This window comes from Prionailurus viverrinus, chromosome C2 (assembly GCF_022837055.1).
Source record: "Prionailurus viverrinus isolate Anna chromosome C2, UM_Priviv_1.0, whole genome shotgun sequence".
Taxonomy (NCBI): domain Eukaryota; kingdom Metazoa; phylum Chordata; class Mammalia; order Carnivora; family Felidae; genus Prionailurus; species Prionailurus viverrinus.
This window is the reverse complement of record NC_062569.1, coordinates 69889770-69915285: the sequence shown is the minus strand read 5'-3', so window position 1 is coordinate 69915285 and position 25516 is coordinate 69889770. Positions and strand designations below refer to the sequence as shown.

The 25516-nt window shown below is 43.3% G+C and overlaps 1 long non-coding RNA gene across 3 annotated transcripts in view; it reads right to left on the bottom strand.

The window, feature by feature from the left end:
• The window catches only part of LOC125175156 (uncharacterized), a 273534-nt gene extending 256843 nt beyond the window's left edge, over positions 1-16691 (bottom strand). For 2 of the 3 annotated variants that reach the window (XR_007155675.1, XR_007155674.1), the window contains exons 1-2: positions 8189-8318; positions 4485-4536 (exon numbers count right to left, since the gene is read on the bottom strand). This is a non-coding gene — a long non-coding RNA (uncharacterized LOC125175156). Of the gene's footprint in view, positions 1-4484; positions 4537-8188; positions 8319-14960; positions 15040-16607 lie in introns of those variants that run through there. The other variant, XR_007155676.1, reaches the window with a different exon arrangement.
• Between the last annotated feature and the right edge of the window lie 8825 nt (positions 16692-25516).

Below are 25516 nucleotides of genomic sequence, written 5' to 3'. Positions count from 1 at the left end.
GGCTCAGGAATTTGAGCCTCATGTCAGGCTCTGTGCTGACAGCTCAGAGCCCGGAGCCTGCTTCAGATTCTTCTTCTCCCTCTCTCTCTGCCCCTCTCTCACGATTCAGGAGTTTGAGCCCTACATCAGGGTTTCATGTGTCAGCACAAAGCCTACTTCATATCCTTTGTCCCCTCTCTCTCTGACCCTCCCCCTTTGCATGCCCTCACACACCATTCTCCCTGTCTCTCTGTCTCTCAAAAATAAATAAACACTAAAAAAAGAAGAAATACAGAACTAAATATATGAGTGACTTCCTCCAACAGCTCCAAAGCTAGTGAGTAAATTAGAAAACCAATCTATGAGGGCAATGATAGAGATGTAGTAGTTTCCACAATTATTTCACCAGAACGAAAGAGGACAAACTTTCTTTTTTCCCCAAGTTTTTATTCAAATTCCAGCTAGTTAACATAACAGTGCAATAGTGGCTTCAGGTGTACCACTGATTCATCACTTAACATCATTCATCATTCATTCATCAGTGATTCATCACTTAACATACAACACCCGGTGCTCATCACAAAGAGAGCTTGTGTCATAAATTTCCTTGCCCTCTGGATCTCATCCTTTCAGACATTTTTCCCACCTCAATCTATTATTTGTCCCCACTCTCTTCACATCTTTCAGCTGTCTCTCTCTACTGGCCTCTTGCCATCATCAGCACTGTAAGCATGCCAATATATTCCCCCTCTTTTAAAAATATGAAATAAATCCCTCCTATAACCACTGCCCTTCACAACTCAAAGTTTACTCACAAGTCAGGAAGGGTGTGGGGCATCTGGGAGGCTCAGTCAGTTAAGCATCCGATTTTGGCTCAGGTCATGATTTCACGATTCCAGTTCCTGGGTTCAAGCCCTGAGTAGGGTTCCCCGCTGCTTGGGATTCTCTCTCTGCCCCTCCTCTGCTCACTCTCTGTCTCTCAAAAATAAATAAACATGAAAAAAAAAAAAGTCCTGTCTGGGGTACCTGGGTGGCTCATTCAGTTGAGTATCAGACTCCTGATTTGGCTCAGGTCATGATCCCCGGGTCCTTGGATGGAGCCCCCTACCAGGCTCTCTGTGCTGAGTGTGGAGCCTACTTAAGATTCTCTCTCTCTCTCTCTCTCTCTCTCTCTCTCTCTCTCTCGCTCTCTCCCCCATCCCTCTCTCTCTCCCTCCCTCTCTCATTCTCTCTCTCTCTAAAAAAAAAAAAAATGTGGTGTCTGATCACTGCCTCCTCAGCCTGACCACCTACTCCCTTCTCATCCACTGCAGTTTCACACCTGCTGCTCTTCTTGCCAAGATAGCTAGTGATCTCCTTAGGTCAAATTCAATGGTCTTTATTTCCAGGATCTCTCAGCTGCTTTTGACACTGTTGAATCTCCCACTACCCTTAACTTCCTTGGGGGGGAAAAAAATCTGGTTTTCACTCTTCCCTGGCTACTTCTCAATCTCATTTGCTGGCTTTCCAGGTATTAGTTTACTATGATCCCCAGGTTTGTTTTCTGGCTCTCTTTTCTCTCCCTTTGTACATACTCTCCCAGTGATCTCCTCCTCCCCAGTGGATTCGATCACCATCTATATGTGAATGACTAGTACAATCCAGCTCACCTCCTGTCTCAGAACCACAGGCCCAATGGGAATCACCATTTGCCTGTGCCAGAAACTCCTCAAGCTCAACTTGTCCAAAACCAGGCTCATCGTTCTGCTCGAACTCATTCTCTCTCCTGGGTTTACCATTCTGTTGAATAACGTCACGTTCTATATAGTTTGGCTACTCTGAAGGACTGTAGTGCCAGTGTAAACAAAGTATTTGATATTTTTAAGAGTTTTTCTCTTATTTATCACTGTTCTGATCCAAGTAGTCCAGATTTATTCTTTACATCCTATTGTTGATGTAACTATGAAAATCAATCATGTTTCAAAAATGAGGTGTCTAATTAACTACTTTGGAAGACATATAAGCTTATATTGTTTAGAAAATATTAAACAAAACAGTTTAAGAGATTTTATTTAGTCTTCAATCTCTGTTGAAGTGCCACTAGAAATCTAAAGAAGTCTCTTTTAGGACCTAGATGGACCCCTATTTGAGATACCTTGACATTGCCCTAGAAAAACTTATTCACAGGTAATTACAAAGTCACTATTTTATAAAGTGGAGTTATGCCCAACTTCTGCTCTTCCTTCTATGTTGGGAAATTCCTCATGTGCTTGAGTAATAAATATTGCAATCAGGCAAACACGAAGCAAAGATGGCACAAGTGTTCGGCTTCCACACTTTCTGAGACTTTCTTCAGCTACCGAATGGGGTAATGATACTTACCTCACATGGATGTTGGGGGGATTTTGTGAGATGTGTGCAAAATGCCTGGCATATGCTGGATGCTCAGAAATTTCAACAAATATTTTATTTTTAAATTTTTGTTCACCTTTCTCTTTCCTTTCCCCTAATTTTGAGGCAATTTAAGCCTTCTGGTACAGAATGAAATACACCTAGAAAGAAATCCCATATGATTCCAGATCAAAACTGTTCCAGTATACCTGTAGAAATTAAATTTGGTTTAAAAATATTTCAAGCATTTCAAGTGGCCCAGACTGTATTTCTCAGGTGTACTCTACAGTGGACCCAAATCCCTAGGGTATTCCAAGAGTGGACCTGACTGTTTGAGGCCCTCAAAATTCTCATTGGTGAGATTACATTAAAAGGCCAGGAGCAGTGAAGACTGACTTACCCTCCAGAGGCAACTTTAGCTCATACATGAAATTCTCTTAAAGCCTCAAAACTAGGAAGGATAAGCAAAAGGAAGTAGAGAACAAAAGAAGACTCTGAATATTATGAGCTACCTCCTCTAAAAATTCTTGGCTTACTTTGAGCTACCTTCTTCAAAACAACAGCCAACTGAAAAGATGGTTTGTGCGATGGAGCATGGGGAAGGGGGTGGGGGGTTGAAGGACGGCTCAGCACACCTAGGAAGGAATAGGAACTGTTCTTTACATCAGCCTAAGAGTTTGGTAGCAAATGAGGAATGGAGGAGAGCACATTCCCTCTAGAATCCCAGTGAAAAAGGAGGAATGAAACTAATGGCATGCTGAACTAAGTTATGACTGTGTGAAAAGCCCACGTTGTCAGTGCAAGTCTATGAACCACCAGCAGCCTTCACAGCACTCTCAGCAAAGATCCGCTTCATAATTTCTTTCATGGAGCCCTGACAGGGAGCTCCCACAGAACAGGCCACAGATATAACTGGGCTTACAATGCAAACATTATGAATATGTTGTTAGTGTAATCACTGGCAGCACTTACCTCTTGGTATTTCCCTTTTAAGTGTAAGAACCCAGGCCCAACTTTTTCCAGGGCAGCTATATTCAAGCTGGAGTACACACACAGTTTTGTGGGTATGTGAAGACTTTCCAAGGAGCACACAAAAAAGGATAGTGCTAAGAGAACTAACTTCCTCAGCATCTATCAGTATTATCTATCTGGAAAAGAGCTTGCTGTCAAGGTGATCTCTCAATCTCCTGTCTCCTACTTTACTAAAGAAAAGCATACCAAATACCACTCAGTCATAAAAAAGAAGGAAATCTTGTCATTTGACATGGATGGACCTTCAGGGCATATGCTAAGTGAAAGAAGTCAGAGAAAGACAAATACCATATGATCTCACTTATATGTGGAATCCACAAACACAAAAACAAAACTGAGCTCATATAAAGAGAGAGCAGATTGGTAGTTGTCAGAGGCAGGGATGGGGCATGGGGAAGGTGGGCAAAATGGGTGAAGGGGGTCAAAAGGTACAAAGTTCCAGTTATAAAATAAATCAATTCTGGGATGTAATGTACAGCACGGTGATTATAGTCAATAACACTGTATTTTATACCTGAAAGTTGCTAAGAATAAATCTTAAAAGATCTTATCACAAGAAAAATATATTGTTACCATGTGTGGTATTAGATGTTAACTAGATTATTGAGGTGATCATTTTACAATGTATACAAATATCAAATCATTATGTTGTATACCTGAAACTAAAATGATGTTATATGTCAATTACATCTAATTTTAAAATTTAGACAATATTGGGGCGCCTGGGTGGCTCAGTCGGTTAAGCGCCCAACTTTGGCTCAGTCATGATCTCACAGCTCGTGAGTTCGAGCCCCGCGTCGGGCTCTGTGCTGACAGCTCAGAGCCTGGAGTCTGCTTCGGATTCTGTGTCTCCCTCTCTCTCTCTCTCCCCTTCCCCCACTCACACTTGTGTGTGTGTGTGTGTGTGTGTGTGTGTGTGTCTCAAAAAAATTAATGAATAAAAACATTAAAAACAATTTTTAAATAAAATTTAAACAATATAGATAAGCAATAGAATAAATAAAATAGAAAGACTATAGACAAGAATAAAATAAATAGAATAGAAATGATAATAAATAAGTAAAATCTCAACTACCCAGAAAAAAAAGAAAAGAAATACATACCTTTCACCTTTTGCCAGTCTTACTGTGGTACACTGCCCTGGGGCATGAACACCTGCAGAGCAAAGGAAGAATTAAGTCTCAGAGTAGGTATAGAGGAAGCAAATACTGTTAATGACTTGAAATAAATACCTTTGCTTGTCACGCATCTTAGTTCACACTCCTATCACAGAATACTATAGACTGGACAGCTTATAAAAAACAGTTATGTATTTCTTACAGTCTTTTTTTTTTAATTTTTTTTTCAACGTTTATTTATTTTTGGGACAGAGAGAGACAGAGCATGAACGGGGGAGGGGCATAGAGAGAGGGAGACACAGAATCGGAAACAGGCTCCAGGCTCTGAGCCATCAGCCCAGAGCCTGACGCAGGGCTCGAACTCACGGACCGCAAGATCGTGACCTGGCTGAAGTTGGACGCTTAACCGACTGCGCCACCCAGGCGCCCCTATTTCTTACAGTCTTAGAGGCTGGAAGTCCAAGCCCAAGGCCCTGGCAGACTGAATGTCCGGTGAGAACACACTTTGGTTCATACATGACCATCTTCTCACACTGGCTTCACATGGCAGAAGGGGGAAGGGAGCTGTCTGCAGTGGCTTTTCTAAGGGCACTACTCCCATTCCTGAGGGCTCCTCTTTCATGACCTAATTACTTCCTAGAGGCCCCACCTCCTCATATATTCACAGGAGGATTAGGTTTCAACATGTGAATTTCGGGGGACACAAACATTTTGTCTACAATGAGTGACTTCTTTGCTTCCCACAAGATGGAAGTAGGATGTAAACACAGCTGATTTGGGGCAAGCCATGAGATCTTTGGCAAATGATTCAGGAGGTGAAGAATGAAAGAATGGCAAATGAATCTAGAAAGGATGTTGCTATTCTAAAACTACTTCTGGGGCACCTGGGTGGCTCAGTCCCACTTCGGCTCAGGTCATGATCGCACAGCTAGTGAGTTCGAGCCCCGTGTCAGGCTCTGTGCTGACAGCTCAGAGCCTGGAGCCTGCTTCAATTCTGTGTCTCCTCCTCTCTCTGCCCCTCCCATGCTCATGCTCTGTCTCTCTCTGTCTCTCAATAATAAATAAACGTTAAAAAAAATTAAAAAAAAAACTACTTCCATTTCTATCTACCTGTTTACGTGATAACATTTCTTATGTGCACACAAGTGTGGGAACAGAAAACGAGAAATAGAATGAATGTTCATTCTAGCAATAGGCAGCAGTAGTCATCCATGTACAGGAGCTAGTTAGAAAAAAAAGGCACATTCACCTCATTATGATATATGGTCAATAAAATTAATGCTTAAAGCCATGTAATCACACAGAATTTTTTAATTAAAACTTATATTTATTTTGTTGGTTCTGTAAGGCTGGCCATATAAATTCCAAGAGAAAAAAATCACGTAAAACCCATCACCATTAAAAAAGAGCTTGTTCATGTATTTTTTAAGTGAATGATGATAGGTATCTGATTGCTGTGGTATTTGGATCCCATTGGATACATTTTAAAAAGTGATGTAACGGCTTTATTCTAAAATGTCAATTTTTGTAGTACAGTGGGTATTATCCTTTGCCAACACTTCAACTTAGAATGCAAAACTGTAGCTGTCATTTTCAAAAAGAGCTGAGGATACATCATATTACGACATTCTTTTGGGGGTACATATACAAGAGTCTAAAGATGAGAACCAGTATAGCTCAGCAGGCCCCTAACCTTTTCATGAGGGAGAATCCCCTCCTGAACATAGAAAAAGAGGCAGTAGTATTTTTACTTTCTATATCTATTCACCAAGAAAAAGTAACAAAAACTAGTAGTAACACTTAACAGTAACACTTGTGAGTTATTAAATAAACTTTAACATTCATCAAAACGACATTGGCATGCATCTCAAGACTAACCTATACTGATCTGAAGTGTACTGTCCATCATAATCTAGAATGTTTGGGGTACCAGAGGATTCACAGCAACTCCACGCTAACACCACACTCCCCTGGTCGGGGTCCTTTGACCTTTCAGGGTGGTCTTCTCCTGTGAGAAGGCTAGCAAAATACAGGACACCTGGAAAGGGGGTACAACAATCCAAAAGCCTTTTGGAGCAAAGCGGGAGGCTCAAATGAGTGACCCTACCCCAGGCCGCGCAGACTGAAGGGGCGGCTGACACGCTTGTGTTGCCGGAAGCTTTCCACTCTTCAGGAGAAGCTGCCTTTTATGTGAAACCTCTGGATTTTCAATCCAATTAAAAAACAAACAGAACCTATTTAGATCAACCAAAAACACAAATGTGAGCTGAATTCAGTTGCTGGACATCCAGAGTGCAGCCTCTGCTCCAGTGCTTCTCAGAGTCGGCCTGGATCCAAGAACTGTTTGTTACACTCCACGATGGGATGCACATAGCAACTGAGAATAACATTTAGAGACAGCCAGAGCAGTTTGGTAGAGACATTTTGCAAATATAATTTTCTAAACCTAATAAGAAAAATTAGGCTTGTATTTTCATATCTGTTTTTCTATTTTATTTCTTTAGTTTAAAAAACATTTTTTGTGTTTATTTATTTTGAGAGAGAGAGAGAGAGAGAGATAAAGAATCCCAAGCAGGCTCTGAGCTTGTCCACGTGGAGCCAGATGTGGGGCTCAAACTCACAAACCACGAGATCATGACTTGAGCCTAAACCAAGAGTTGGAAGCCACCCTGGTGCCCCAAAGATGATGCCTTTTCTAAACCAAAATTAGGGCTTGATACCTGAATACCAATCTTCATACTGACCACCTGAAAAGACACAAGCCTGGGAATTAAAATGCACCCATTTTTTTTTTAAGTTTATTTATTTTGAGACAGATGGAGACAGTGTCGGTGGGGGAGGAGCAGAGAGAGAGGGAAAGAGAGAGAATCTCAGGCTGGTTCCTGATAACAGCGCAGAGCCCAACTCAGGCCTTGAACTCCGGAAACCATGAGATCATGACCTGAGCCGAAACCAAGAGTGGATATTTAACCGACTGAGCCACCCAGGTGCCCCAAAATGCACCCATTTCTAAGCAGCTGACAAATATTTAGCAGTAAAGGCCCTGAAGGTGACCTCTTTTCCCCGGAGGAATGGGGGAATATCCTGTACCCTCTGCAGGATCGCTCCTAGGCCCATCAGGCCACCAAGTTCCCTCCGGCGCCAGCTCTGGGAAGAAGGGCCCGATGCCATCTGTCACGTGGAGTTCCTCCTCCCTCCAACAGCACAGGAGTACCAACCCAGGCAAGGCTCTGACCTGGGCGGGTAGAAGCCATGATCTCCCGCCAGTGAGCGCATGTCTGCCTCTTCGAACATACTGATCTCATCCCCAGCCAAGACTCCTGCTTCTCCATATCCCCAACGTGGTTCTTGCTACTGAATGCTCTCCTCCTCCTGACATAATAGGCTTCTGTATAAGGGAAAGGTGTCAGCCACCTAGTTCTGGAGCTTTGGTACCTGGTAATCAACTTCCTATCCTGCAGCACATGGCCAAGCGACCCACTGATCTGTTTGTCCTCCTTGCTTAAGCCGAAGCTCCAGGAAAAGAATTGGATTGCCAGGTATCAACTAAAGCTCAACATCTAGAATGAAATGGCTGACATTCCAGCCTAGCAAGGACCCCCTAGCAGGGTAGTCCATCTAGGAGGGGTTCAGGCAAAGACCAGAAGGCCAGCAGGTGAGAAAACAGACAACCAAAAAGACAAACTCACAGATCTGCAGGCTCCTCTGTACAGGGCTGAGGGAAAGCCCCAGAAGTAAATAGTCCATGGGCTGCCTGAGAGCTCACCCCCACACCCCACTCCATCCTTCCTTTAGCAGCTTCAAGCTCCACAGACCCAACACCTACTGAACCATCTTGGAGGGCTGCACACAGGATCTCAGCAGCTGCAGGCAGCTACGAAGGGGAATTTCCCGCAGCAAGCTTGGGGGTGGGGAGGGAGGAATATAGCACAGGCCTGGGGAGGTGATTTTAGAAGTGCAACCTGGTGAGGGAGTTTTTTTCAGACCATCTGGAGGGAAGTGGTCACAATCTACTACAGATTCTTCTGAAATGACCAAGCACACAGAGGGAAATTGTTACATTGTTGAGAAACAGGGCTCCCTTGCTCTCTCCCAGGGAGGCTAAAGACTTCTATGTCAATCAGTGATCTTTCCCTGCCTGAGATACAGAGAGATGAGATCAGGCTGATGCAGAACTACTCTCACCCTGTAATTCTGCAGGTAGCCAATTTGGGCCTGGCTGACATTTTCTGTAATTTAAGATACTAAGAAAATTTAAAGGAGATCTGCCCTGTGTGGGTAAAGAAGGAACTAGTGTTTTTGGCCAGACAGAAAAGGTACTATGTTGTGTGAGTTATTGAGTTGTAGTATTTTAACTGGGTGGGTATGTATTAACAGAACAAAAGTATCAATAATCTATACAATCTATAGTTATTGAAGCTATTACAAGTATCATAATAGGTGGGGAGGAGGAAAGAGAACATCTAAAATACATAAAATTATTTTTAAAAACTCATTCTAGGAAAAGGAAATGCCAGAATAGTAAGATAAGGAGTCTTAATTAACAACAAATTCATCTATTTCCCTCCTTCAAATTGAGACACTCTTCTAAGGCAATTTGCTTGGAGAGCAGTTTTGCACCATAAAATCTGGGACATGTTTTCTATGTGTGTGTTTGCTCTGCATGAGGCTTAAGAAAAACACAGCAACCAAACCACCCAGTCCAGCCCTGGAGGGAAAGAGAAGACCTAATCACCCGTGATGGAGATTACATAATAGAGAATTGCACACACACACACAAAAAACCCCAAGAGTCTCAAAAGAATCAGCCTTTGGCTTCCTGTCATAAAAAATGCCTTTTCCTTTTTTCCTTTGTGACGATCACTAAAAATCCTCCTTAAAGACCAAGTGGATGTCTTTGGTAGAAATAGAGGTCACTTAAGAATGATTTATAAGTGCACCCCAAGCCAAAATGAAGCATGTATCGATATCTAAAGTGCATCTGCATTTAGTGCAGCAAAAGCTCATAATCTGTTTCTAATCGGTGCCCTGAAGACGCTCCCCACGGAGGAAAGGCCTGGCTCCGGGCAGCCACCCCTCCAGAGGCCAGCTTGCCCCGCGTCCGGGCCCTTTCTTGGGCAGCCGCAGTGCTCCTCTCTTAGATAATGCCAGGTACTCTGGAAAGTAGCCGTGTAATAATACACAAACCCCTGATGATGTCAGCGTGTTATTGACTTTCCAAGTCTGAATGACTGAGCAGAGGAGCGGGGGTGGGGCGCAATCCATCCGGCAGCGCGGGGACCGGCCAAGCGAAAATGGGCTCGCGGGCCCGGCGGGGGAGGGGCGGCTCGCAGGCGCCGCGGCAGCTCGGAGCTCAGGCTCCGCGGCGGCGGCGGCGGCGGCAGCAGGGTCGCTGCAGCCCTGCCCAGCCTCGACTCCGGGCTCCCGGCTCCCGCTCCTCCGCTGTTTACATTTGGTCCAGCACATCTCAGGCAGAAATAATTGAGGCCGCCCTCCCACCCCCGGAAGCTTTTACCACGTGGCAGAGCCGGTTACAAAGCAGGGAGCCGAGGGCAAAAAAAGGGGGGGTGCTCCCTGGTCCCTCCTCCACTCTGCACCCTGGCCTTCCTCCCCGCGCCTCGCGGCAGTGAATTTGAAAATCTAGGGGTCGCTTTCTGTTGTGTATTTCCGTCTGCAGAGGACCCCCTTGTAAATTGCACCTCAGCAGTGGTGACATTTTATGGGAAATGATTGACTTCCTTTATGGCGCTGGCAGTGTAGGTGCAGAGTTGGAGGCTCCCATTCTCACCCCGCAAATTGACCACAGGGCAATCTGTCATCTCCAGGGCTAGGTGTGAACCAGGCTGGGTTGCCCTTAAATGGAATTGCATTTAGAGGCCGGGATCTGGAAGGAAGAACTCCAAACTGGGGCGTGGCATTCCCACTGGGCCTGGACCTTTCTTTCAGGCCACGAAGCTCCCGCCACACCTCCTCCAGTCCTCCCACCCGGCTCTGCTGGTCTCACCTTTGAGACTAGATGCCCCGGCCCTCCCCTCTGGCCAAGCTCGGTACCTCCCTCACCTAGACCTGTTGAAATCTTCCCAGTAAGTAAAAGCAAGGCTCAGAACTTCTCCCCACCCCCACTGTGACGGATTGCTCTTCCTTGGGGCTCCTGCCCTCTCTCCCCACCGAGCTGTGTTTGTGGAGCACCCGAATGGTCAGACCGCACAGGGGCTGTGGAATCGCATCGTTCTGAACCCTGCCCTGTGGCGTACTAGCTGTGTCAGTGTGAACAGAGTGCTCAGTAAAAAGTGGGTGGTAGTAATGCCCTCAATCACTGTCCTGAAGATCAAATGAGGGGGGCCTGGGTGGCTCAGCTGGTTTAGCGGTGGACTTCAGCTCAGGTCATGAGCTTCCCGTTCACCAATTCAATCCCCACATTGGGCTCTGTGCTGACAGCTCAGAGCCTGGAGCCTGCTTCAGGTTCTGTGTCTCCCTCTCTCTCTGCCCCTCCCTGACTTGTTCTCTCTCTCTCTCTCTCTCTCTCTCTCTCTCTCTAAGAAATAAATAAATAAACATTAAAAAGAAGAAGATCATATGAAAGCCAGATTTCATAAGGGACTCCTTTTTTCAAATATTGCAGGCCTTCATTGGTAGAGTTACAAGTATCAAACCAGGGCCTCCGTGGTTGGGTCTGAAAAAAGAGCCAGCTGCAGTGCTGGACGTATGATTTCCCCCTACCCTCCTGGCTTTACCGAGAGGGATGCTCTGGAGCTACCAGGGCAGGGTTATTGAGAAAAGCCATTTTATTGTCAGGCTGGGGATGGGAGCGGGTAATGTGCCTCTGACCCAAGCTGGACCATTCACAGCCACTTGCCAAGTCCTTCCCTCCCCTGGCTCCCCACGTGGGATAGATAGGTCCAGAAGTGAAGAGCTGACACATTTGAGTCCAATCAGAAGCCTTCTTGAGGAATTTTGAAACTGGAAGTGAAAAAGTCCATTTCACCCCAGGGCTAAAATTGTAAGATATTATAAAGTTGGGAATCTTCTATATGACCATGTTTCCCATAATGTGGAGGGAAGGCCAGTCTGAAAACAGAGTCTGAGGTAGAGTTAAAGATAGACGGAAACAGAGACAGAGATACACAGGCTGGGAGAGCAAAGCTGAGAGGCCCATAGAGTTGTGATGTTGGCAGTGCGGGTTCCTGGGTTCCTGATACAGTCCTGCCTGCCTGGGTTCCTGGGACAACCTGGTATTTTCTACAACACATTCTTCTAATCGTTTAACTTAGTTTGCATTTTTGTTACTTGCAACCAAAAAAAGTTCTAATTAATACACACCACCATGGCATTTCTTAGTCTGATTTGTACAGTATCTTAGTTGAGTTCAAGACTACCTCCCCACCCCTACAAGAAACCCTCAGAGGGCAGAGCTGTGTATGTGTCAGTGCCTCACAACAAGGCGCTCTATAAATACTTCAAATTGAATTGAGTAAGGTGTGAGTGGACAGGAAATGCCCCAGTAGCTGTTGGAACAGGAACCTCCAACTGGTTAACTTAAAGGGGAAACATCACGAATCGCCACAGTCTTCTGAAGCCCATTTATTCTGCCCCAACAGTAATTAGGGTTTATTCGAGTGAATAGAAAGAGAAAAGAGAAGAAACTTTATCCCCTCTAAATTGCATTTAATAAAAATCTTGGAGAAAATGAGGGAATCATCAGGCTTAATAGTTCCCCCTGGGTTTTTGTTGGAGAAAGGCTGAAGAAATGCACAGCATTCAACATTTATGGGACAGCAGATCCCCATTTTATCTGAGAAAATGCTATAGTGACTTAACCTACTTTTTCCCCCCTCATTTGTTTCCAAAAGGTTTTTTCCAGCCTATGAGTCACTTCCAGTCAGATCCAAAGACAAAAGCTGGCTAATTATGTGTCAGTGAGCCAGGTTCCCACCCTGCGTTATCTTGAGTACCCTTTCCAGTTCCAAGAAGATGGAACACTTTTCAGCCTATAAGGCACTGAGTGGAACCTGTTGCATGTGGCTCTGGGGCGGGCTCTTAAAAGAGTAGGGCTGGGCCCTTCCCACTCACTCTGGCAGCTGGCAGCTGATCTCTCAGCTGATAGCACCTTGGGTGTCTCTTTCCCAGGGTTATTTCTAGTCAGGAACTTGTCATGAACCTACCCCATTCCTAAGGCACGCTGTTGAGCCCGGGGATACAAAGGTGAATATAAAAGGAGGTCCCAAACCTCTAAAATTTGTCAAATAATGGAGAAAGGCAGAAGTGAAGGGAGGTTAGACAAAGTTTGGGGGCCATGGGGCAGGCTGTGCTAAGACTAATGATTCCCATTCTCCATTCCTCACCATCTCTCAGGAGAACTCTACCTGGTTGACTGTTCCCAACTTCCTGAAACACGTTCTCTCAAGGTTTCCTTGATGCCTGTTTTCCAACCAGTTCTCTCCTCCCACCCCCACATGATCTCCCACCCCTCCTTGTAGAGCTCTTCTTTCTCTTCCAGGTAGTGGTGCCACAACCCCCTGGCCGGTCACTCCATAGGAGCAATCCTTGACTTGTTCTTTTCTCTCATTCACCATATCCAATCTACCAGCTTGTTTACCTCCAAAAGTATCTCCACCAGTGCACTTCTCATCTACACTGCTACCACTCAGCAAAGCCACCCTCCTCTCTCCACACTCAGCCTGCTGCACAGGCCTCCAAGCCTTATCTAATCTGGTCCCGTATTGCACCCACACCACCTTCCCCAGCTCAGGCGACTCCAGCCACACTAGACCTCCTTTTCTTCTTCCACCACACCACCCCTTCCCACCTGAACACTTTTGCTTTTGGAGCTAATACTCTGTGCCTGGAAGACTCTTCTGGTTCTTTCTGCCACTGGGTCCTCAGTATCTGTCTTACTCTGTTCTGGCTGCCATAACAGACTGGGTGGCTTACACAACAGAAACTTATTTCTCACAATTCTGGAGGCTGGGAAGTCCAAGATGAAGGTGCCAGCCAATTCAGTGTCTGGTCAGAACCTGCTTCCTGGTTTAAAGACACATGCCTTCTTGCTGTGTCTTTGCATGGTGGAGAGAGAGCTCACCTCTCTCAGGGCCTGTCTTATAAAGGCACTAATCCTGTTCATGAGGGCTCAACACTTATGACCTAATTGCCTCCCAAAGGCCCCACAAACACCATCACAGTGGGGATGAGGGCTTCCACATACAAATTTGAGGGCGGGGGACATCATCATTCAGTCCAGAGCAATATTCTTCAGGTTTCAGTTCAGTGGTCACCTCCCTAGAGAGGCCTCCTATGACCACCACACCTCACCTTCTCTCACATTACCCAGTTTATGGCCTATAAAAACATTTATCATAATCTGTAATGATCACTTCTGTTTTTCTAATTGCCTGATTCTGTATTCTCTGTCTCCCCATTATAATAGAACCTCCAGGAAGGCAAAGATCTTATCAAATCTTATCCTGCTCATTTTCATCATTGAGTTCACTGACTATGGTCTATTTCATAGCAAGTATGAAGTAAATCCTTTTTGATGAATGAGCAGGGCCAATAGAGAAGGCTCAGGGTAGACATAGGTAAATTATATCCTCAAGAAAAAGTGGAAGTTCAGGGCTCTTGGGTGGCTCAGTTGGTTGAGCGTCCGACTTCGGCTCAGGTCATGATCACTAGGTTTGTGAGTTCAAGCCCCAGGTCAGTCAGGCTATAGTGCAGAGCCTACTTCAGATTCTCTCTCTCCTTCTCTCCCTGCCCCTCCCCCACTTGTGCTCTCTTTCTCAAAAACAAATAAACATTAAAAAAATTAAAAAAGAAAAAGTGAAAGTTCAGTAGGTAGAGTCTAGAAGAGAGGCATGAAGGCATGAGACTACCCACATGTGATCCTGGAACCCGCTCTCTCTTTTTTTTTCTTCTGGAAGCCTCTCTTGACCTCACTTATCCCTCTAGCTATTCCTTATTACTCTGCTCCCTTTATTGCTAAATAGTGCTCAGAAGGGTTGTCTTAACTCACTGTCTTCAATTCCTCTTCTCCTATTTTCTCCTATTCATCACTACTGTGTCTGCCTCAAAGCATTCCACCCAAACTGCTCTTCTCCAGGTTATCAATGATCTCCACATTGCTAAACTTACCTGTGAGTTTCATCTCACAGGTTCACCATCTTAGTGAACTTAGCAGTATCTAATATAATTGATCACTGATGCTTTCTAGAAATACTTTCTTCCTTTTGTATCTACAATGCTATCTTTACTCCCCCACCCCCACCCACTGACTATACCATCCCAGTCTCCTTGCCGATCCCTCCACCCTACCCATCTTCTGTCTCCTGAATGCTGAAGCACTGCACATCCAAATCCTATAGTCCCTGCTTTTAAAATAGATCCCTTATTTGACTACCTCTTACTACTTCCATGCTGCTACCCTGGTCTAAACCATAACCCTCTTTTACCTCTCTTCCCATACCTTACCTCTTACTCCCATGGCTTCCCAGCTGGTCTTCCCACTTCTGCACATCAGTCTGTTCACAGCCCATCAGCCAAAGGAGTCCTTTGAAAATATGTCAGGTCATGTCACTCTCCTGCACAAAACCCTCCAATGGCTTTCCATTTCACTCAGAGTCAAAGCCAAAGTCCCGACAGTGACATTCAAGACCTTACTGTATGGTCCCACCACCTACTCCCTCCCAGTTTCCTTCTACTCTTGCTTTCTCATTGCATCCCAGCATAGTAGCATCTTTGTTGTTTCTCAAACACAATAACCATTTCCTGTGTGAAGACAGCCACTGCCTCTGCATCTCCAAGATGTTGGCATGGCTCGCTCCTCCATCAGCTAGTCATCATTATAATAATGTGACATAACTGAAACATTCTTTTACCTTCTCAGAGAGGCCTACTTTGATCACCCGACATAAAACACAACCCCCATCCCCATTCTCAGCACAACTAAGTCCTCTTATTTTGCTCTGTCTTTCCCACAGGTCTCACCACTTTCTAATATGGACCCTAATGTTTATCATCTGCCTCCCTCTGTAATGTAAGCTCCCATTTATTTAGTGATATATCCCCAGCACTGAACCCATTTGTAGGCATGCGTTAAATATCTGCTGAATAAATATGAAATTTGAGAATGAAAGTTTACAGGCTGGAGCCTAGAACTGTGCCACAGACGATGGGCAGTAATCGCAGCAGAGATAGAACTAGAGAAATAGGTGGAGGCCATGTGTCTTGAAGGCCTTGTGTGCTATGCTGTTATTTGGATGTCATCCACATGCAACGGAGTAGCACTGAATCCTTTTAAACACTAGCTCTCATGACAGTGAATGTGCCTGATGTGGCTCTAGCTCCATCATGGAGTAGAATAGCACAGAGGCCGGTAGCCCAGAGCCCAAGTGACAGGCTGTGGGTACTTGGACGGGTGACCAAGAACCTTGTCTGAGCCTCGCAGTTCAAGCTGTGTGAGCAGTTGCTAATTTTGCTCATCAGCCTGCCTGACAAGACCTCCCTGTATGTACAAGAAAGAAAATATGGAACTCAAATATTGGTGAGAGGGGCTCTCTTAGCCAGACTTCTTTCACCTGAATCTCAAACCATGGGTATCTCTTGAGTGTGTATTGTAAGAATTATAATCACTTACCCTTATATAGCACCACAGAGCCCACAAAGGATTTTTCCAACTATTTCATCTAAAAACTCAAAGACCCAAAGTACTCCAGCCAGTATGCTTAAGTATCTAGCCACTTCACTGGTTAAGAAAGGAGATAACATTGGGGCACCTGGATGGCTCAGTCGGTTGAGCGAACGACTTTGGCTCAGGTCATGGTCTCACAGCTCATGAGTTTGAGCCCCACATCGGGCTCTGTGCTGACAGCTCAGAGCCTGGAGCCTGCTTCGGATTCTGTGTCTCCCTCTCTCTGTGCCCCTAACCCACTCGCATTCTGTCTCTGTCTCTCTCAAAAATAAATAAACATTAAAAAATAAATTTAAAAAAAAAAAGAAAGGAAATAACACTTATGTCCTAAAATACACTAGGGAACTTTTCTGATGAATTGCTAAGACTGTGGTTACAACACAGCCTAGGGTACTTCTTTTCTCCTTCTAACAAATACCATATCGGACCTTAAATTTTCAGAGATCGAAGGTTAGTGTTGTTCGACTTGATGCCATAGGTTTTTTGAATCCACGAAATGGCTCTTCTTTCTGCAGTCAGTCACTTGAACCTGGGGACAGAGACCCACAGAAATGCACTAACAGGTAAAACAGGTACTTTCCCCGGTTACTTCTGCATAGAGTAAGAGATTGTACGTGGCTTCCCCCAACCACTGAGAAAGCATCTATGCTTAAAAGAATATTTATAGGGCTACCAGGAGTTCCCCTTTAGTCCCCCTAACTCTTTGCACCCCTGAAAGGGTTTCTTTCTACATAAATAGTCTTTGTGCACCCCACATGCCTTTCTTCCTTGGCGGAAACCCAACTTAGACATGACTGGTTTTGAATGTTATAGCCCAAGCAATTAGCTTCATATAGATACATAAATGTTCCTAGCTGAAGCAGCTTTAGAAATTATCTAGTGCGTCTAGCTTCTTCATTTTCCAAATGAGAAAACTGAGGCTCAACAAGCGAAGGGAAGGGAAAAGAAAATTGATGCTTCCTAAACTGCTGTCATGATCCAGAACTGTGACAGGCTGTGCTCCATACATGACTTCCTTTATTCCATCCTGTGGCCATAAAAGAAAACTTTGAGGCAGGTGTATTGTCAGAGTTCTCTAGAGAAATAGAACCATACCTATATATAAATAAAGGGAGAGAGAGAGACAGAGGCAGAGAGAGACAGAGATAAAGAGATCAATTTATTTTAAGGAATTGGCTCACATAATTATGGAGACTTACCGGTTCAAAATCTACAGAGTGGGCTGGAGGTCAGACTTGAGATTCGTGGAAAATCTAATGTTGCTGTTCCAGTCCAAAGGCCATCTGTTCGCAGAATTCTCTCTCGTTTAGGGATGGTCAGTCTTTTTTTCTATTCTGGGCTTCAGCTTATAACATGAGGCCCACCTGCATTTATGGAAGGCATTCTGCGTTACTCAGAGTCCACCAATTAAAATGTTAATCTCATCCAAAAACACCCTGACAGAAATATCCAGAATAATGTTTGACCAGGTATCAGGTCATCGTGACCCAGCCAAGTTGACACATAAAATTAAATGCCACAGTAAATAACATCATAACTTTACAAATGGACTTTGAAAACTAGTCCCCAGAAAGTTTGAGTGACTTGGTCAAGGTCACGTAGCTGATAAACTGGGACTCGAACTTAGGTTTTAAGTCCTAGAGAATCTTCTTTCTACTAATTTCTCCAAGGAAAAGAAAGAAAATAGCAATTTTCAAGTACCTACTATTCTAATATTTGCCAGTCTCCGTACTAAATGATTTACATAGTGCCATTTAATAGACCACCATTGTATAGACATGAAAACAGTATCTTAAAAGGTTAAATAACAAGCCCAAAGTGGCGAACAAGTACTGGCAAAGTGGGGATTTGAATCTAGGTTTATGTGGTTCTAATACTTGCTACCATCTGGCTTTTTTTTTCCCCATCTGGAATTTTTTAATGATGTTTTCCTTTGTACTCATTTTTCTTTCAGCTCAGCAGGATGTAATTTCTCCCCAAAATTTTAAGAACTTTTAAAATTTCAGTCTTTATCCACGAAGATTACTCCCTCAGCCCAAAGTGAGTTTTCAAATATCAGATAAGAATGCAAGATGAAGAGATGGACCATGAGAAATGAATGAACTCTGCCACCTCAAAATGAGTGTTGTCCCAATTTGAAAAGCCATCCCAGGCAACAATACACTTATTCCATTACTCAAAACTCTTTTGTGATTCCTCTTTTGAAATCACCTCCAGGGCCTGTCTCGCTTGCTTTTCAAAAGTAGTTTTAATGTTAGCAAATGTTCATTGTTTGATTTGGTGTTTGGGAAACAGCCCAAAAGCGCCTAGTGCCAAATCTAGTGAATGAGGTACATGATGAAGCTAATATAGTTTAGATTAAGACTAAAAAAAAAATGAGGTGTGACTACAAAATAGTGAGTGATCTTCCTTAAATAGCTGGAAAAGTGGCTTCCAAGGCAACCCAGCCTCATTTTGAGCAATGACAACAAAGTTGGAATAAATGTTTAAGTCAAAGAAGGTGACTACATAGGACAAGTGACTGAAGTGACTCCATAGGACAGGCAATAATCTATCTGGTGTTTCCTATTATATCATGGTCACTCCGTATGTTAAAGTTGTTTTTAAAATAATCAATATTTTTAGAAATATTTTAGAATGAGATACTCTTACACACACGTTGGTTAGTGTTGGCTGAATGAAGATCTAAACAACGTCAGGACCTATAATATCATGGCCGTCATAGTTCAGAGAAAATGATTGAGAATTTTCCATTATGTTTTTGAATCCTGATAATGCAAAGAGCTAATCAGACAAAGCGTTTTTCTTGGAAATAATCTCTCCTTTTTCAATAAGCACAAAGGAAACGTTGGAGAGAAAAAAGTCTTTCTCCCAAAAACAAATTAGAGAACTGTAGGTCTTTGAAAGTTTAGAAAAGAATGTCTTCCTGCTGCACAGCTGTCTTTCTTAAGGTCCCCTCATAATATCCCTTGTTATCCATACATGGAAGTCCCCTTAGATTCCACACATAATTAACACTTGGCAGAAATAAGGAGAGTGAGCCTGAGGCTCTCTTAAATTTCATTTAAGGAGTTTGGATTTCCAGGAGGGTGGCTGGGGGAGGGGAGGCCCCACTTCTCCCACAGAATTCCCAGTCACTGAATTTTACATGAATGTATAAAGATGTCCTCAGCCAGTCAAAAGGTATTTACTGAGTGTCTGCTCTGCATAGGGCACGGTGGAAGTGTTGAGGGAGTTGCCACCTGGCATGAAACAAAGTTACAACTCTCACTCATTTCATCGATGTCACTATAGGCCCTACCTAATATCTAGGTGTTAAGAGGAGAAGACGTGACTGAGGAGTTAGATAGGAAAGAAAGGCGCCATATTGAAGAATGGTCAGGATGCAGATGTCTGGAGTGGGGGAGGGTGTCCCAGTGCAGCAAAGTCAAGGCAGCTTGTGGCAACCGGATAGGAAGACTCACAAGTCAGGCTGAGGACACAAGCCTCTGGGCTGCAGCATGCCTGGCTGTCATTCAGCATACATGTAGGGAGTTGGCTGCTACATTTCAGGCACCGTTTTAGGCACTTGTTGACTGCGGGAATCTGCGGGAAGACTTTTGACTGTTCAGTTTTGTCCCTGAAGTAAAAGACAAGGTCATCAGCTGGGAATAGGGATCGAGGCTGTTTGATTTTGAATAGGTTAATATTTGTATACAGTATTAAATACAAACAGTGTGAGGAGGCAGAGGAAATCTCTCTATTTTGCCTCTGTCCACCAGCGCTCTAGTTCCCCTCTGCAGAGACAACCAGACTCCCCAGTCAGGAAGGACTCCGAGCAGCAGGCTGCCAAAAAGGAAGCATGAAGTTGATTAAGAAAAAATAATTGTTGGGGTACCTAATGTTTTTATCCTGGACCAGCAGCTGACTTTTTGCCCAGAGCAGTAATTAAGAGAGTGTTGAAACCTGTCCCTATCTTAATCTTCACAGGATTTTACTTTTTTCACAGATTGCTATCATATCTTTACTCTGCTTCCTTATCATCTTAACAATATTTTGCAGGACAACTTCACCCAATACCTATTACCTTTATGGTTACCCCAGGTCAGTTTCTCTGAGGAGGCCTGGAGCTGAGCTGCTTCTGGGCATAGCCCCTTCTGAGTTGTGTGCAGGAAGCCCAAGGAGTTTGTGAGAATGGCTCAAGCACAAATTCCCCCTAGTGGTTCCCAGAACATGCTGTAGGACCAGAAGAAAGTTGGGAACCCCCCAACATACACTCATACCTTATACTTCTATCTTGTCCTTATTAAAGAACGTATAGGGAAGTACCTGGAAAAAAATATAGGAGAAAGCTGTCAGTTGAAATAAAATGCCATGTACCCCTCTCTGCAACTAACAACTTAAAAAAAGAAAATCTATATACCTTTATGGTGCCTGATGGGCATCATAACAGATGTTCTACAGATAAAAAAGGACTCCTGGATGGTTTAAACAGGAAGGGATTAAGAAGATTATTGAAAATGCTAGAGGTAAGGCTCTAGGCCAGATGTTCTTGAACTTCTGTGACTGAAACTCATAGCTAGAAATACCTTTTACATTGTGACTCAGAATACACATACATAAATGTATGTACACGCACACATGCAAAACTAAACTACAAGTTCCCTAAAACTAATAATTTCTACCAGGGACAATGTGATTGTCCCATTTATTCTATTCTGTCTCCTTTCTTTCTTTCTTTCTTTCTTTCTTTCTTTCTTTCTCTCTCTCTCTTTCTTTCTTTCTTTCTTTCTCTCTCTCTTTCTTTCTTTCTTTCTTTCTTTTTAAACTAAATCAACTAAATATGTTTCATTTCTTATACAGGCATACCTAATTTTACTGCACTTTGGTTTCTTAAGCTTTGCAGATATTTCATTTTTCACAACCTGAAGGTTTGTGGCAACTCTGCACGGAGCAAGTTTATCGGTGCCTTTTTCCCAACTGCATTTGCTCACTTTGTGTCTCTGTGTCACATTTTGGTAATCCTCACAATACTTCAAACTTTTTCATTATTATTATATTTGTTGTGGTGATCTGTGATCAGTGGTTTTTGATGGTACTATTATAATTGTTTTGTGGTGTCACAAACCATGCCCATATAAGAGGGCAAACTTAGTGAAAGTTGTGTGGCTCTGATCTCTCCATGGGCCAGCTACTGCCCCCTCACTTTCCTTCTCTTCAGACCTCCCTATTCCCTGAGACACAACAATATTGAAGTAAGGCCAACTAACAACCCTACACTGGCCTCTAAGTGTTCAAGTGAAAGGAAGAGTCACACGTCTCTCACTATAAATCAAAAGCTAGAAATGATTCAGCTTAGTGAGAAAGGCATGTCAAAAGCCGAGACAGGCCAAAAGCTAGGCCTCTGGCACCAAACACGTAGCTATTGTGAACACTAAGGAAAAGTTCTTGAAGGAAATTAAAAGTGCTACTCCAGTGAACACAAGAATGATAACAGAAACGGCCTTATTGCTGACACAGAGAAAGTTTGAGTGGTCTGGATAGAAGATCAAACCAGCTACAACATTCCCTTTAGCTACAGCCTAATCCAGAGCAAGGCCCTAACTCTCCTCAAGTCTATGAAGATTGAGACAGGTAAGGAAGAAGCAGAAGAAAAGTTTGAAGCTAGCAGAGGCTGGTTCATGAGGCTGATGGAAAGAAGCCATCTTCATAACAAAAAAATGGAAGGTGAAGCAGCAAGTGCTGGTGTACAAGCAGCAGCAAGTTATCCAGAAGATCTGAGATAATTCATGAAGGTGGCTACACTAAACAACAGATTTTCAATGCATAGGAAACACCCTTCTACTGGAAGAAGATGCCATCCAGCTTTCATAGCTAGAGTGAAGTCAATGCCTGGCTTCAGAGCATCAAAGGACAGGCTGATTCTCTTGTTAGGGGCTAATGCAGCTGGTGACTTGAAGTTGAAACCAATGTTCATTGACCATTTCAAAGATCCTAGGGCCCTTAAGAACTATGCTGAATCTACTCTATCTCTGCTCTGTAAATGGAACAACAAATCCTGGATGACAGCACATCTGAATATTTTAAGCCCACTATTGAGAACTTCTGCTCAGAAAAAAAGGGTTTCTTTCAAAATATTACTACTCATTGACAATACACCTGGTCACCTGAGAGCTCTGATGGAGAGGTACCATGAGATTAATGTTGTTTTCAAGTCTGCTGACACATCCTTTCTATAGCCCATCGAGAAGATTTAGACTTTCAAATCTTGTTATTTAAGAAATACATTTCATAAGGCTATGGTTTCCATGGATAGTGATTCCTCTGATGGATCTGGGCAGAATAAATTAAAAACCTTCTGGAAAGGATTCACCATTCTACAAGCTATTAAGAACATTTGTGATCTGTGGGAAGAGTTCAAAATATCAGCATCAAGAGGAGTTTGGAAGATGTTGATTTCAACCTTTCTGGATGACTCTAAAGGGTCCAAGACTTCAGTAGAGGAAGTAACTGCCGATGTGGTGAAAACAGCAAAAGAACTAGAATTGGAAGTGAAATCTGAAGATGGGACTGAATTGCTACAATCTCATGAGAAACCTTGAACAGATGAGGAGCTGCTTCTTAGGGATGAGCAAAGGAAGTGGTTTCTTGAGATGGAAACTACTCCTGGTAAAGATGCTATGAAGATTGTAGAAATGACAACAAAGCATTTAGAATATTACATAAAATTAGTTGATAAAAAAAATGGCATCAGGGTTTGAGAGGATTGATTTCTATTCTGAAAGAAGTTCTCCCGTGGGTAAAATGCTATCAAACAGCATCACTTGCTACAGAGAAATTGTTTGTAAAAGGAAGAGTCCATTGATGTGGCAAATTTCATTGTTACCTTCTTTTAAGAAATTGTCACAGCCACCCCAACTTTCAGCAACCACCACCCTGATCAGTCAGCAGCCAGCAAGGTGAAGGCGAGACCCTCCACCAGCAAAAAGATCATGACTTGCTGAAAGCTCAGATCGTGGTAGCATTTTTGGCAATAAAGTATTTTTTAATTAAAGTACTTTTTAAACTACCTTAACAGACTACAATATAGTGTAAACATCCCTTTTATATGGGTGGGGACACCAAAAAGTGCATTTGACTCACTTTATTGTGATATTCCAATATTCAGTTTATTGCAGTTATCTGGAACAGAACCTACAAGATCTCCGAGGCATGCCTACCATTTGAAAAACATTGCTCTAGGGTGATATCTCCCAGGCACAACTCCCAGACCCTGGAACAACTACCTCTGCCCCAGGGAAGGAAGCCTATTTGCACTGGCGCAGAAGCTGCCAAATTGGGAGACCCCCATCGGGTCAGGAATTCAGAGCCCAGCTGCCGACTCCAGAGCCAGGTGGTCTCCACCACAAACCTGCATGTCTCACCTCCAAATTAAAGTCCCACTGGAGTTTTTCTCATTGGTGGAAGCATAGCTGTAAGGGACTAAGAAATGTACTTTTTAGCTTTCTAGCCTCAGCAAGCAGTGAGGGTTTTTAAATGAGAATGGGTAAGATGCTGTTGAGCAAGCCAATCCCTCTGTGAGGTTGAGGGCGCTCATTCTATCATTCAGACATCTCTAGACCTCCATGCCACCTGTTTCCTAGTCTTTACAGCACGAAATCGTAAGCCCAGGATATTCCTGCAGTCCCTGCAATCGTGGGAATCCAAGACCTCTGACTATGACTCCACTCTCACCAGAGATACACTGAGCATGCTGAGGTAGTTTCTTAGAGAATTTTAACCCCTTTGACTCTAGAAATGCTCACTAATGAGCACCCAGTGCTCATCATACACATGCGCTTGTGTGTCTGTGTTTTGAGGACAAAAATGTATAGGATTGAATTTTACATTTAACTTGAAAATGATGGCATTACATCAACTTGGCCTTTCAAAGAGCTACATTCTACACTCACAAATCATTTGGGAAACACTTATCAACCACCATTCTGTGTCAAGTATTGTTATAGATGCTGCAATTCACAGTTAATTAACCAGTGATCTCTGCCCTCAAGGAACTTACAGTCTGATGGGGTGATAAACACATAAATCACATTAATAATAGTGTGTGACAAAGGTTAGGACATGCTCCATCATGGGCTGCTAAGGGAACGCAGAGAGGAAGACTTGAGTGAGACTGTGGAATCACAGAGGGATTTGGAGGCAGTGACCCTTTCACTGAGTTTTGAAGGACAAGCAGTCATTACCAGGTGAAGAAGCAGAAGAAGGATATGCCAGGGAGGAAAAAGAGCCAGCACAGCAGCCCAGGTGCCTGAAACAGGGTGACGAGCCTGAGGGACTGGGGACTGTTCCACATGATTGAACACAAGTCATACAAGGAGATGTGGCAAATGAAGCCATAGGAGTAGGCAAGTAGACCCTGCCCATGCCTGCTCTGCTAAAGAAATAGCCCAAATATGATAATAATGATTTACTTGAACACTGTAGGTTTATTGTGTCTTCTTTGCCACTGTTTCATGAAATTTCTGGGGTAGAACACAAGGATTTAGTGTTTATTCCTTATGTATCAAACCTCCTGTACTAAGGTTGTTAATTACACTGGGGAGGGGTGTAGAGAAGCAGGAAGCAAGGTCATATATTATGATGCAAATACCAGATGCAAATACAAATTAACATCTGGAAATGGGTCATTTATAACAACACTATTATAGGTGAGTGAATGTTTTTTAGGGTATTTCAGGGAATACACATTTACATAGAGTTTATAAAAATACTCTTAAAAGAGTAAGTAATTGACCCATCTGTAATGGTGTCCTTGTTGTCAGTAAGGTTTCTTCATATAAATTCAGAGCTGTCACTTACAAAGAAATGCTCTGAGGCTGAACTCTTTCATAATAGCATTATAATTTTAGACTGACTTCTGAGCTCCAAACCACTTAGAAACTTTTTGCCAGCTCTGGAATAGATAGCAAGCAGGGTAATACTCATTTAATTCCTTTGCACAGTAATCTGATGGCTGAATATGAATATGCTTCAGAGATTCTTTTAGGACCAGCTAGGGAATGAAATCAATCATAGTGCATAAATTACAAGAAAAGTGCTGTTGGTATCAATTACCTAAGCTCTGTGAATGTAAGTCGTCTAATTTCCTGTTAAATCAGTAATGTTACCAATCTTACTCTATTATTCTAAATAGGACTGTAGCTGCACTTGCTAGGAGTTGAATGAGGGCAGACAAATGGGAACAGTTAATGAGTCTCACCAACTAATAACAAATTGAAGGTGTCAATAATAGTGAAACGATAACATGGCTCTCAAAGCTCCACCCTAAAGTCTGCAAAATAAGATTTAATTCTGTTAC